This window comes from Galeopterus variegatus, unplaced genomic scaffold (genome assembly GCF_000696425.1).
Source record: "Galeopterus variegatus unplaced genomic scaffold, G_variegatus-3.0.2 Scaffold2771, whole genome shotgun sequence".
Classification (NCBI taxonomy): Eukaryota; Metazoa; Chordata; class Mammalia; order Dermoptera; family Cynocephalidae; genus Galeopterus; species Galeopterus variegatus.
The window spans coordinates 41,863-55,088 of NW_007728882.1; positions in this window are offsets into that span (position 1 = coordinate 41,863).

The window sequence follows — 13,226 nt, forward strand, 5'->3', positions numbered from 1 at the left end:
CAGTTTCTCTTATTTTCTTTATCTTAAGAACAAGCTGTAAAACAAAAAAAAAAACAAAAAAAAATGCACATTATATTGATTCTATGGTTCACATTTATTATATTTTAACTTATCTGATACTGGGATGTGTTTTATGATCAATGATATCTTATAACTAATTTGCCTATTGTTTTGGTCTTAGTGGCACCTCCAAATAATAATGAAATCCCCACAGATGTTATGATTTTTTTCATGCCTTTCTGATTAAACACATAGAATTCTATCTGTCTTGCTTCCTTTTCCTATTTTGTGTACCTGGTGATCTGAACTCTCAATAGTGTTTACAAATGCAACCTATGTGTCAATTTTTCCTTAATAAGAACTATTTACTGAGTGTTGACTATTTGGAAACCTCTATGCTATGTGCTATGGTATTTCTCTTGAAGTTTTATGACCCCTTGATTAGCAATTATTATCCAAGGCTCAGGGAAGTTAACTTAATTGCACAAAAATCATACAGCTAGAAGAAAAGTGGCACAACTGGAACAGAGTACAAGTCTGTTCGCTCCTAAAGCCTTTGCCCTTCCTACTTCACCATAGTTTTTTTCTTAATAATGCCCCATTATCTGTCAAATTAGGCATACTATTTTCAAATTGATTACAGCATCTATTGCACTGTATTGCAATAATTTTTCTTCCATATCTTTCTGATTTGTGAGGCAATGAAATAATTTATCCCTCTATCTTTAAGACTTAGCAGAGTGCCTGATGTATAAGCAAAACTGCATAGTAAATAGTATAATAAATGAATGAATAAGGTATCCCTGACAATGTGGTTTTTCTAGCCAGTATACTCCTTCCATCCATACCCCAGTAGAAATAGTGTCAGTGACACTGGAAAATCAGACAATCTGAAGATAAGATTATGGGCTAGAACTAAGAAGCCTGAGCTGTAAGGCAGTGATAAAAAATGGCTTTCATACCAATATTTACTCTCAGGGTTCAGAAGGATTCTGAAGCTGTCTTAGCTCAGTGAGAAGCACAGGGATTTCTATACAATGTCTCTTCCCTGGGCATAGGAAGGAAGAGTGGCAGCATTGCTGTGACAAATATGTCAACTGTGCTTGTGAAAGAATCTAGTTCCCTCCATCCTCAGGGCATGGTATGTTTTTACATTGCATGACATGTTTTTATTTATTCACTTGTTGTTTGTCACCCCCATTTAAGTCCCACGAGGGCAGAGCCTTTGTTCTGTTCACTCAGCCACTGGAAGAACACCCAGCACATAATAAATGTTGACTCATTAGCAAATGAATGAGTGTAACATCCTTTCTGTTTTCTTCTCTCAGTGATAATAATAGTGGACAATAAAAATGAGAAAAACTACCTATGTCCTTAAAGAATTTATTACACTTGAGGTGGGTCAATTTATTTTGTAAATCCCATAGCACTGTTGTCTCGTATATTTAGCTTCTCTAACCATTTCTAATTCTCCTGTTCTTTTTCTAACTGTAACTCCTTCCCATCTCTCTTTTCTGGTGTTTATCATGAAGACATTTGCTGTTTCTCCAGGAAGAGGGAACTTAAAAACACTTTCAACTATCCAGTCAAAAACTGTGCTCTTTATAATTTCTAATGGAAAATTTTAATGATTTCAGTTGATTAACCCCAACATCTTTAATTGCTCTCTTTCCCAAGCATTGCATATCGCTTTTCTGAAAACAATCCTCCAATGAGCCCAGACTGTGGCAAATTGGTTTATCTGCTGTCATCTGAAGGTCAGTTTGAGTAGCAGCCCTGATGTTGAATTTTCTTTCTTTCAGTGTTGAGCCTCCTGCAAGAGGCAGAGCCAAGTTAAGATGAGAAGAAAAGCAGTCCTGTACTGAATGCTAACATTAAATTAAAAACCCCCCAGAAAGAGGATAGTGCGGTTGCCTAGTTCAATATCCACATCATAGACACTCTCAAGCCGCAGTGGCTGGTTTTAATAATAGATTGAAAGAGTATATTAGTTAGGATATAGTTTTAGTACCTTGTGACAAAAATCCAAAATAACAATGGTTTGCACAAGATAAAACCTACTTTGCTTTTTTCTAAAGCTCTAAGCCTCTATGACATCTGTGGGCCATGAATCTCTCAAAAGCCCAAGCTCCATTCATTCAGTTTCTTGAACATCCCCAGGGTTTTTCATTTGTCTACGAGGCCTTAAATGGGCATTACTTAATGTGCACTTCAGCCAGCAAAAAAAAAAGGGTTGGGGGAAATAGAGGTGGGAAGGACACACATCAGCCCCTCAAGAGTGCAGACAGGAAGTTGAACGTCACTTCTGTCACATCTCCTTGTTCAGAACCTAGTCACATGAGCACGCCTAGTGCAAGACACATAGTCTATTATTGGAAGATGTGGAGAAAGCTCAGTATTACAGTTGCTTTTACTATGCACGGGGAGGGTGTTTAGTGGCACACAACGAATGGTTTTTGTCAGAGGAAGAGACTTTTTTTTTTTTTTCTCAGTCTTCAGTGCCATCCCTGAACTCAAGAATGATCAGAAGAAGATTTGAAATTTTTCTCATTGATTCCCTTTATGCCCAGCATATGGTTTTCTAAGATCACTAGCTGGTCATTTACAGGCTGTCACGAGGAGCTGTTTTTCAGTTTTGTCATTGCAGAATTATATGGGCATAGATCTATGCCAAACAAATTCTTCGCTATAGTTGAATGTTTGTGTCCCTCCAAAATTCATATGTTTAAATCCTCACCCCCGAGGTGATAGTGTTGAGTGGGGCCTTTGGGAGATGAATGGGATCCGTGCCCTTGTAGAAGAGGCCCCAGAGAGAGCCCTCACCCCTCCTACCATGAGTCCTCACAGACACCAAATCTGCCGGCGCCTTCATCTTGGACTTCCTAGCCCCCGAACTGTGAGAAATACGTTTCCGCTGTTTCTAAGCTACCCTGTTTATAGTATTTTGAAATAACAGCCTAAATGGATGAAAACACTCTCAAAAATTGATGTATAAACCAGAAAAAACTTAATTTGACTGAGAAAAATAACTACTGATTGGCACAGGTAGTTTGCATTAACAGAAACATGCAGGAAGCTACTAGGAAAGCCAAAGGGTAATTGGAAAGATGCTGAATGAGTATTAAAAAAACAACATAAGGGACTAGTTACTCTTAACATTCAATAATATTTAAGCAAAAAGAAGAAATTTAAGTGACTTTTGGAACAGTTCTTTATGAGTCTTAGAATGCAGAGGGTATTTAAAAATCATTTAATTAAGCTTTCAATTTTGAGAAATTAGAAACAGTTTCAAAGTGGAAAGTAACTTATGAAAAAAGCTCACAGCTTGTTAGAGGTAGAACCAGGGTAAAACCAAAATCCAACAAACATATTTCCTCATTTCCATACAGGGAAGGGTCTATTTCCTTTTAATTTGCACTGGATTTCATTCATTGTTTTATTTATTTAGTTTTTCATTCAACAAGCTTAAACTTAAAAAAAAAAAGAAAAAAGAAACCTTATTTATGTAAACAGAGAAAAACACAGCCCTATAATTACCACCCCAATTAAGAAATAGAATGTTTTCAGCATCTCAGAGGCCCTTTCTAATGGCCTTTCATTCAATACTCCCTGTCCAAAGTTAACTATTATCCTATATATACATCATAGCTTAGTTTTGCCACTTTTTAGCTTAATTTAGACAGAATAATATATACTCTTGTTCAACATTGTGCTAATGAGAATCATTTGTATTACTGGATGTAACAGTAATTCATCGATTTTTATTGCTGTAGAGTATGCCACTATATGAATATGGCATGAATTATTTACCACTCTACTGTTGGAGACTTGAGTTTTTTTCCAGTCTTGTTGTAACTAATAATACTACTTTTAACATTCTCGTACACATCTTTTGTTACTCCTATGTACATATTCCTAGAGACCTATCCCTGAGCGGAATTGCTGGGTCGTAGTTTATGAGTATTTCCAAGCTTAGTAGAAACTGTCCAGAGGGACTGCATCAATTTAAATGCCCACGAATAGTTTATGAGCATTCCAGAAGCTTCACATAGTCAGCAGCACTTCGTATTGCTTGGTGTGTAGCATAAAATAGAAATAAAAAAAGAAAAAAACTTCCTTAGCTTAATGAAGAGTTTCTGCTAAAAACTGCATCAAACATTATACTTAGTGTTGAAATTTTAGAAGTTCTTCCTTTAATTTAAGGAACACTTTGAAAGTACTTGTTAATATTATTTCTATCTAAACATATATTGGATGTTCTAGTCAGTATAGTAAAAGAAATAAAATAGAATAAGTAAGCAAGAATATTTAGAAAAAATTCTGAAAAAGGAGTAATGAGAGAGGGTCAGTCCTACTGGCTATTAAAATCACAGTTAAAGCTCCAATCATTTATATAGCATTGACCTGAAGCATTAAAATATAGATAGACCAATGAAGAAGAAAAGTAAGAAATAGACCCACAAGTATATGCAAAACTGTAGCATATGACAGAGTGGATATTTCAAATCAATAGAAAAGCTTGGCTTATTCAACTATGTAGCCATTATGATAATAAACGTGGATCCATACTTCACACCTCACACCAGGATAAATTGCAAATAAATCAAATATTTAAATCTAACACTAATGAAAATAAAAAACCTCTCAACAAAAGCACAGAGAATTTCTTATAAAAAGGGGGCCTTTCTAAATAGGGTATTAAATAAAAGAGCGATACGTTTTTTCCATGATAGTATGGCAAAATCACCACAACCACAATATAGGCAAAAACTTACAACTCATTCTCAAAGAAGAGGCTAATTAGTGCTCTGACCACAGGCAAAGAGCTAATTTTTCCAGCTTTAAAGAGCTCCTGTAAATTTCTAAAGAAAAAAAATAGACAACCTTATTTTTTTAAAAAAATGATTGTAACTGAAAAAGTTTAGAAATAAAAATAAATCCAAGTGTTTTAGATATAAGATCGATGTATAAAAATTAATAAAATTTATCAAAAATATAATTTATCACCAATTTAAAATAGGTACATTCACATTAGATATAACAAGCAAAAAGGTTTATGAATAAACTATTTAAAAGAAACCATAAAATTTTCTCAGGGAAAAATGTAAAATTCTATTAAAAGTATAAAATAATTTATTAATATTTATATGTCAGTAAGAAAAATACTAGAAACCTATTAAACAAATGGGCAAAGATATAAATAGGCAAATCAGATTAGAGAAACGTGAATGCCTAAGCATATGAAAAGATGCTCAAACTCACTGATATTTAGGGAAATGAAAATGAAAACGACTCTGAGATATCACTTTGTAATTGTCAGAATTGGAAAATTAGAAACTTAGATAACACCAAGTGATGATGGGAATTGTGGATACGGGGATTCACATACACTGCTGCTGAGAACACAGACGGGAGCAATTACTCTGGAAAGTAATTAGACAGTACTTAGTCCAATTAGAAATATGTATGCCTGTGACCCAGCATTCTCTATTCTAGTTATACACCTCACACAGATCCATGAGGGGGCATGGACAGGGAGATTAATCCTATCCTGAGCATTGTTTCTTGTAATGCAAAGCTCGATGCAGTCTAGGAGGTCTATTAGAGAACAGAGAAGTGTTGTTGATGGATGCACAGAATAGAATACCAGTGGCATTCAGTAGTCTTAGATCTACAGAAAACAATATGGATAGATCTTAAAAACTTAGTGCTGGGTAAAAAAGTGAGAAGCAGTATGAAGTCCATAGCATAATATTCTTTGCGTGCACTTAAAATTCATGCACACAAGATAAAAATGCATGTTTATGTGACCACATGCGAATAAAGGAATATTAGTGCTGGGTAAAAAAGTGAGAAGCAGTATGAAGTCCATAGCATAATATTCTTTGCGTGCATTTAAAATTCATGCACACAAGATAAAAATGCATGTTTATGTGACCACATGCGAATAAAGGAATACATTATAAAGTGCTACTGTCCTATGGTGAGGGTGAGGGGGATAAAAATGAAGATTGGCAATAAAAGGAAATCAACCAACCAATAAAGAATGGGAGGCTGTATGGGTCAATAATGATGATATGTCTTGAACACAGGCATATATTCGCCTTTTTCAAAATTGTGTGTGTTTGTGCACATGTGGGTGTGTGTGTATCCTGGAAATCTTTCATATCCATTTACCCAGTAATCCCATATCCAGAAATATTTTCTAAGGAAATAACTCCAAATAAAGAAAAAAAGTGTCTATCCAAATATATTCAATGCAACTTGGTTTTCAATAGTAGACAATGTAAAGAATGCAAATATTTAACAATAAATACAATGACTAAATAAACCATGGCTTATCTATATAATACTTTGCAACCAATTAGTTGATGTTTACATGGAGTTTGCATTGACATTGGTGATGCTAATAGCATATTAATAAGTAAAATGTATGATATAAAATTGTATTTATATGAATTCAATTAAAATTGAGACATGCTTTGAAATATTGTTAGAGGAAAATATACATATGTGAATATTGGTTTTATATGAGTGGTAGAACAATTTTCTTTCTTCCTGCATTTTCAAATATAACTTAATGAATAGCTATTACTTTTAAAAATGTAAGACAAATTATACTAAGAAAGGAAAGCATTGCTCCCAGTTTAAATGCAAATATCCTAAGAAATATTACCAATTATGTGCTGTTAGTACTTTTCCTAAGTGCAAGTAGACTGAACAAATTATAAAGCCACCTGAGCTCCTGCAGCTGAGAAACAGCCAGTGGACGCTGTTTTTTTTTGTTTTTAAATAACAGGATGCTAAACTGGATACTGTGACGAACTCACTGAGATGGAAAAAAGATGGGACACTATAGTGAGAAATAAAAATAATCCACAATAGGATGACAGAGAACTGTCTTAGACAACTCTTAAATCAACATTGAGGAAATAAAATGTCTTAGACTGTTTGGGCTGCTATAATAAAGTTCCATAAACTAGGTAGCTTATAAACAACTTAAATCTACATCTTGCAGTTCCAGAGGCTAGAAAGTCCAAGGTCAAGGTGCTGGTGACTTTGGTTTCAGGTGAAGGCCTATTTCTTGGTACACAGATGGTGCCTTCTTGCTGTGTCCTCATATGGTGGAAGAGGTAAGTGAGCTCTTTTGGACCTATTTTTATAAGGGCACTAATGCCATTCATAAGTGCTCCACTGTCATGACCTTATCACCTCCCAAAGGCCCCACTTCTTAACACCATCACCTTGGAGGTTAGGATTTCAGTATATGAATTTTGGGGGAGAGAGGATTTTTAAGACAATGCTGCTGCACACTGAGTGCTCCAGGTCCTTTACGAGTAAGGTGGCACAGTCCTGTCTCACCTCAAAGCTAGCAGGAGGGTTTCAGGGAATCTTGGAGACTCCTTCATTAAGATTCCCTCTCAGGACATCCAGAAGACAAGATGCTGGCCATCTGCAAGATCAGCCTGTGCTCTGGGGTTTTCCCAGAGAAAGGATACTTGAATGTCTTTCTTGCACCATATGCAAGAGAAAGCTGACTGGGAACATCTACATGCAAGAGGAAGCTGAATAGGAACATCTGAGATTCCACCCAGCTGAGTTTTCTAGCAGAGAGATTGTTTCTCACCTTACCTGGCAATGATGAGGGAGTGTCTGGCTGCTAAATAAAGTGACTTTATCTATGCCAAGGGGAGCTTCAGTTGCAATACCAGGAGTTGGCACTGAGTGGGTCTCTTAAGAGCATCCACAAGAGAAAGATTCAACTCTAAAAATCTACCAGGAATGGAAGCACTAAGCCTTTTATTAAAATGCTAGTCAAGTCACATTTTCTGATTGCTTTATCAATCTTCCTTCACCACCCCCTACACATATGCGTCCGCCTCCCCCGCAACACACACACATGCACACACTCCAAAGGAGTTGGGATCTATTAAGCTGGAGTAAAAAACGAAGACAGGAAAAGTTGCCTAGAGCTGTTCCCATTTGAGAAAGTGGCAAGTTCTGTAGCTTTTGTTTTATATTTTTTTTCTTTTTAAAATTTTTAATTGAAATGTACTGATTGTACATATTTATGGGGTACAGAGTTATATTTCAATATATGTATACAATGTGTAGTGACCAAATCAGGGTAGTTAGCAAATTCATCATCATCATCACAAAAGTTTATCATTTCTTTTCAATGGGGACTTTTACGTTCCTCTCTTCTAGTCATTTGACAATATACAATAAGTTATTGTTAATTATAGAAGCCTAGCACTACTGTACAACACTAGAACTTATTTTATCTAGCTATAATTTTATATCTGTTAACCAACCTCTCACTATCCCCTGCTTCTCACCCTCTAGTAACCACAGTTCTACACTACTTGTAAAAGTTCAACTTTTTATTTTTATTTTTTTTAGCTTCTACATATAAGTGAGAACATGTGGTATTTATTTGTCTGTTGACTTATTTCACTTAACAAAATGTCTTCCAGGCTCATCCATGTTGCCATAAATGACAGGATTTCTTTTAATAAAGTTAGAAATTGGCTCTTCTAAGGTTTTGGCCTTTTGAGACTTTGAGAGTTTGGCATCTTAGAGCATTGTAGGACGTTGTATTACCTAAGAGAAAAGAAAAAGTTAAGGAACTTGTCTGACTTGGTCCAGTGACAGGGGAGGAACTACCCACATGAATAAATCTGAAATTTAAAAAAAAATGATGCTTTCAATTATACTATTTCATGTCAGTTACATGTGTATGTCACTGACTTGGCAATTTGGTAGATGGCTTTCCTGAGTGAATACTGGAAGTAGCTAGATGGAGCGGCTCTTTGGAAAACCAGGCAAGATTCAATTACAGTGGTTCTCAAAGTAGGGTCCTAGAACCTGTGGGGTCCCTGAGACCCTTTAACGGTGTGCACAAGGTCAAAACTATTTTCACAATTCTAAGATTTTGGCTTTTCTATTCTAATTCCTTCACAAGCGTTTACAGGAGTTTTGCAGAGGTTATATGATACGTCATATGAGGACAGACTGAATTCAAAAACAGACGTAAGAATCCAGTTGTCTTCTATTAAGGCAGACAGTAAAAATTTTGCAAAAATGTAAAACAATGCCACTCTTTTCACTTTTTGGAAAATATAGTTATTTTTATTAAAATATCACTTATGTAATATAATAGGTTTATTTATTAGTATTTTAAAATGTATTAATAAATAAATTTGAAATGTATCAGTATTAACTCTATCACAGCAAGTATTGATAGATGTGAGGACAGACTGAATTCAAAAACAGACGTAAGAATCCAGTTGTCTTCTATTAAGGCAGACATTAAAAATTTTGCAAAAATGTAAAACAATGCCACTCTTTTCACTTTTTGGAAAATATAGTTATTTTTATTAAAATATCACTTATGTAATGTAATAGGTTTATTTATTAGTATTTTAAAATGTATTAATAAATAAATTTGAAATGTATCAGTATTAACTCTATCACAGCAAGTATTGATAGATACAGCTAACATTAATAAAAGCTCTTTGTGCTCCCCAATAATTTAAAGGAACCCTAAGGGTTAAGAACTGCTGTGCTAATGAAATAGGCATGATTCAATATGTATAAAAGTTTCCCTTTACTTTTAAGTCTGAGCAAATACACCAATAAAGACTTACCTTTTATAATAGTCATTTGTGCAATATCTCCCTCCAACCTGCACCTGAGACAAACCATGCAATGGAGTTTTCAGTTCAAAGGGCAAAGAAGTTAACTGCAGGCATTGGGCAGGCCATTAGGAGCAGAGACCACAGACAAGAGTGCAGTAGTTTTTAGTGGATGGTGGGAGAAGAATGCCTGGAGAATTCTCTGACCACAGGAGCACAGCTGTGGGTACTGTTTTTAGGATTCCAGTGCAGCTCAGATGCAATTATTGAATAAAATATTGGGAGGAGGTGTTTGTGCTTCATTTAACAGAGTAGTGTTATAGTCCCTTCAGGCTGCTGCATCAGAACACCATAAACTGGGCGGTTTATCCACAACAGAAATTTATTTCTCACAATTCTGGAGGCTGGAAGTCTGAGGTCATGGCACTGGCACGATCGTGTTATGGTGAGGGCCCTCTTCTGGGTTGCAGATGGCTGTCTTCTCATCGTGTCCTCACAAGGAGGAGAGCAGAGAGAAAAAGCAAGGGCACTAATGCCATTCATGAGGGCTCTACCCTCAGGACCTAATTAACTCCCAAAGGCCCCACCTCCTAATGCCATCACATTGTGGGTTAGGAATTCAACCTATGAATTTGGAGAGAACACAAATAATCAGCCTACAGCAAGTAGTTTGTGTTTTCATTTTAAGAAACACCCATTTTCATTCTCTCAGAGCACCTCTACTTGGATGAAATTTTAGTTGCTCTTTGACTTTTATCAAAAAATTTTTTGACAACTACATACTTGAAATTCTGCTAAGGAGGATAAGAAATGAGTAAGGTAAGATCCATTCTCTCCAATGATTTACCATCTAAGTAGAGACAAAGCAAACACATTAAAGAATTAGGAAACGTGGAATCTTAATAGTAAAAGGAAATTCATTTCGTATTCTAATTTAAATCAGCTAATGTCTGCTGATTGCCTTTTATGCACAAAGCTCTGTGGGTGGACAATTTTACAGACATTTAATTTAACTTCATCCTGACCATGTGAGTTAAGGTTCATGATCTTCCTCTTCAAAGGCTGAGCGATGGAGCCCCAGGTTAGTGATTTGTCCAAGATCATACAGCTAGAAAACCAGGAGTAAGATTTGTAGTCATGTGGTTTTCAAAATCCCACATCCTTTCCATCATACCATCCTTTAGATGACTTATTTACTGGATTTTATTTATTTGGGTCTATTTTGATCTCTAGTGAGTTCATGGTTTATGAAGAATAACTAATCTCATTAGAAATGAAAATGCCATGTGTTGGGTCATAAGATATTGTTTCATGAGACTGGCCACAGGTAAACAGTAATTCACTGCAGCATCTCATGGTAATGTTATCTTGGCTAAGTTAAACACGCCTCTTTACATGTGCAAATAGGTTCTTCAGACAGATCTGTGCAGGGCCTGACTCATGTTGTCACCCTAATGTTGGGGCTGGCCAGTCACAAAACAGGTATTATTTTGTACAACTATTTCAGGTTGTTGCCAGAAAAATTTAATTGAAATCACACATACATTTTTATTCACAACTTTAGACTTCTTATAAGGAATTAGAAGCATAATATTAATTGAGGTGTTTTTTTTGTTGTTGTTGCTGTTCTATTTATGTTTGAAAGAAATTTTCCCAACACACTATAAACTATTTATTGACCAATAAGTGAAGAGTACTCTGATAACTACCTTGGACCTCTGGTGACAGACCCAAACTCTTCAGATATTATCCAACAGGTACATCTCTGTATCTGAAGTTCAGGATAAGAAACAAAAGAATCTCAAAATTGAGGCATGATTGCATTCTGACTTTTAGACATGTATTTGAGACTTTCATTCCGGGAGACAGAACATCAAGTCTAGGTAATTAATGTATATATTATACAGTTGGCCCAGAGTTTAAGTGGATTTGCATTTTTGAATACCTAGTACCCACTTCTCTTAGGTACAGTATTTTGAAAAATTAAAAGCTCGTCTTTGTTAACTAACTGCTAGCACACATTTGGTACAAATACTCCCGTATACTAACTAGAAGCATTAAGTGGCTTTTTCCTATTAGAAAAAAAGTGGAGGGAGACATTTGATTATTCGAGGAAAATCTTTTAAGGACAGAGAAACGTAATGGCTTTGGATCAAAACACTTGAGTTAAAGTGCTGGTTTTACTAGATGCAAGATGTGTGATACCGAACTGGGTGTCTGCCCCTGCCAAGCCTCAGTATCCCCATTTGTACTCTGGGGACAGTAAGACCCGAATGACACAAGGTTGGTGGTGAGGATGATGATTGACTATATAATCTACACATCTCTGAGAAAATGTCAGTAGTTATTCTCTGTTGATGTGAACTTACTTGCCTTCTCATTTCATTATTATAAACAAATATAATATTCAGGGCCCTCTTGTATGTAATAAAAGAGTTTTCGCAGGAAAGAATATCACCCTGGCCCTATAAGGTTGGAGACTTAGGATATTATATTAATGTTTGTTACTTAAAATTACCCTGATGGATAAATGCTTCCTCTAAGCAGCCCACATTAAATTCCAAATGTAATCCTATTGGAGAAATAGAAGTACAACATCAGCAATACTCCTTGAGGGTTCTTGTCAATTTGACAGATTTGACAGGCAGACAAATTTAATTTATTAAAATATTCTGACTAGCATTTTTAAAAGACAAGGGGTTTTTATGCTGTAAGTGGACTGTTTTCACAGCCTTATTAAAATACATGCATAAAGTCAGCTGTTTTTCTTTGGAATTCGTTAACATGAGATTCAACACTTAAAGAATTATACTCCAGTCACTGATACTTGTGTACCTGGATATTTTGGGTAACTTCTCAATCTTTGCATATAATCTGGAATTTCCCCTTTTTTAAGCAAATGGGAATTTCACACAAGAAGGGACATTTTGCTTGTATGATGTGCTGAATTACATGGAGATGTTTACTGTGGTAGTAGAGGCATTTAGAGATCTAATACTTTGTGCCAAAGTCCGTTGGAAACACAATGACAATCCTAAATTTAGGATTTCTTTGGACAAGAGGCTTAGATTCATTTTTCTTCAAAGAAAATCTTTTATTTGTACTGAAGGATTATTGTCAAAGTTAATAGAGTTTCTGGTTATTTTTTTTAATGCCATTTTTAAATAGAGCATAATATGCTTTAAAATTGAAATATTTGGGCCGGCCCGGTGGAAAATCTTTTATTTGTACTGAAGGATTATTGTCAAAGTTAATAGAGTTTCTGGTTATTTTTTTCAATGCCATTTTTAAATAGAGCATAATATGCTTTAAAATTGAAATATTTGGGCCGGCCCAGTGGAGCACTGGATAGTGCGCCGCTTGGGAAACGCAGCGGCGCTCCCGCCTGAGGGTTCGGATCCCACATACAGACCGGTTCCCGCTCACTGGCTGAGCGAGGCGCGGGAGCGACCCCAAGGGTTGCGATCCCGTTGCCGGTCCCCGGTCCGGTACGGGGGCAACACTGAGGGTTGCGATCCGTTGCCGGACACGGAAAAAGACAAAAGACAAAAAAAAAAAAAAAAAAAAAAAAAAATTAAAAATTTTTTG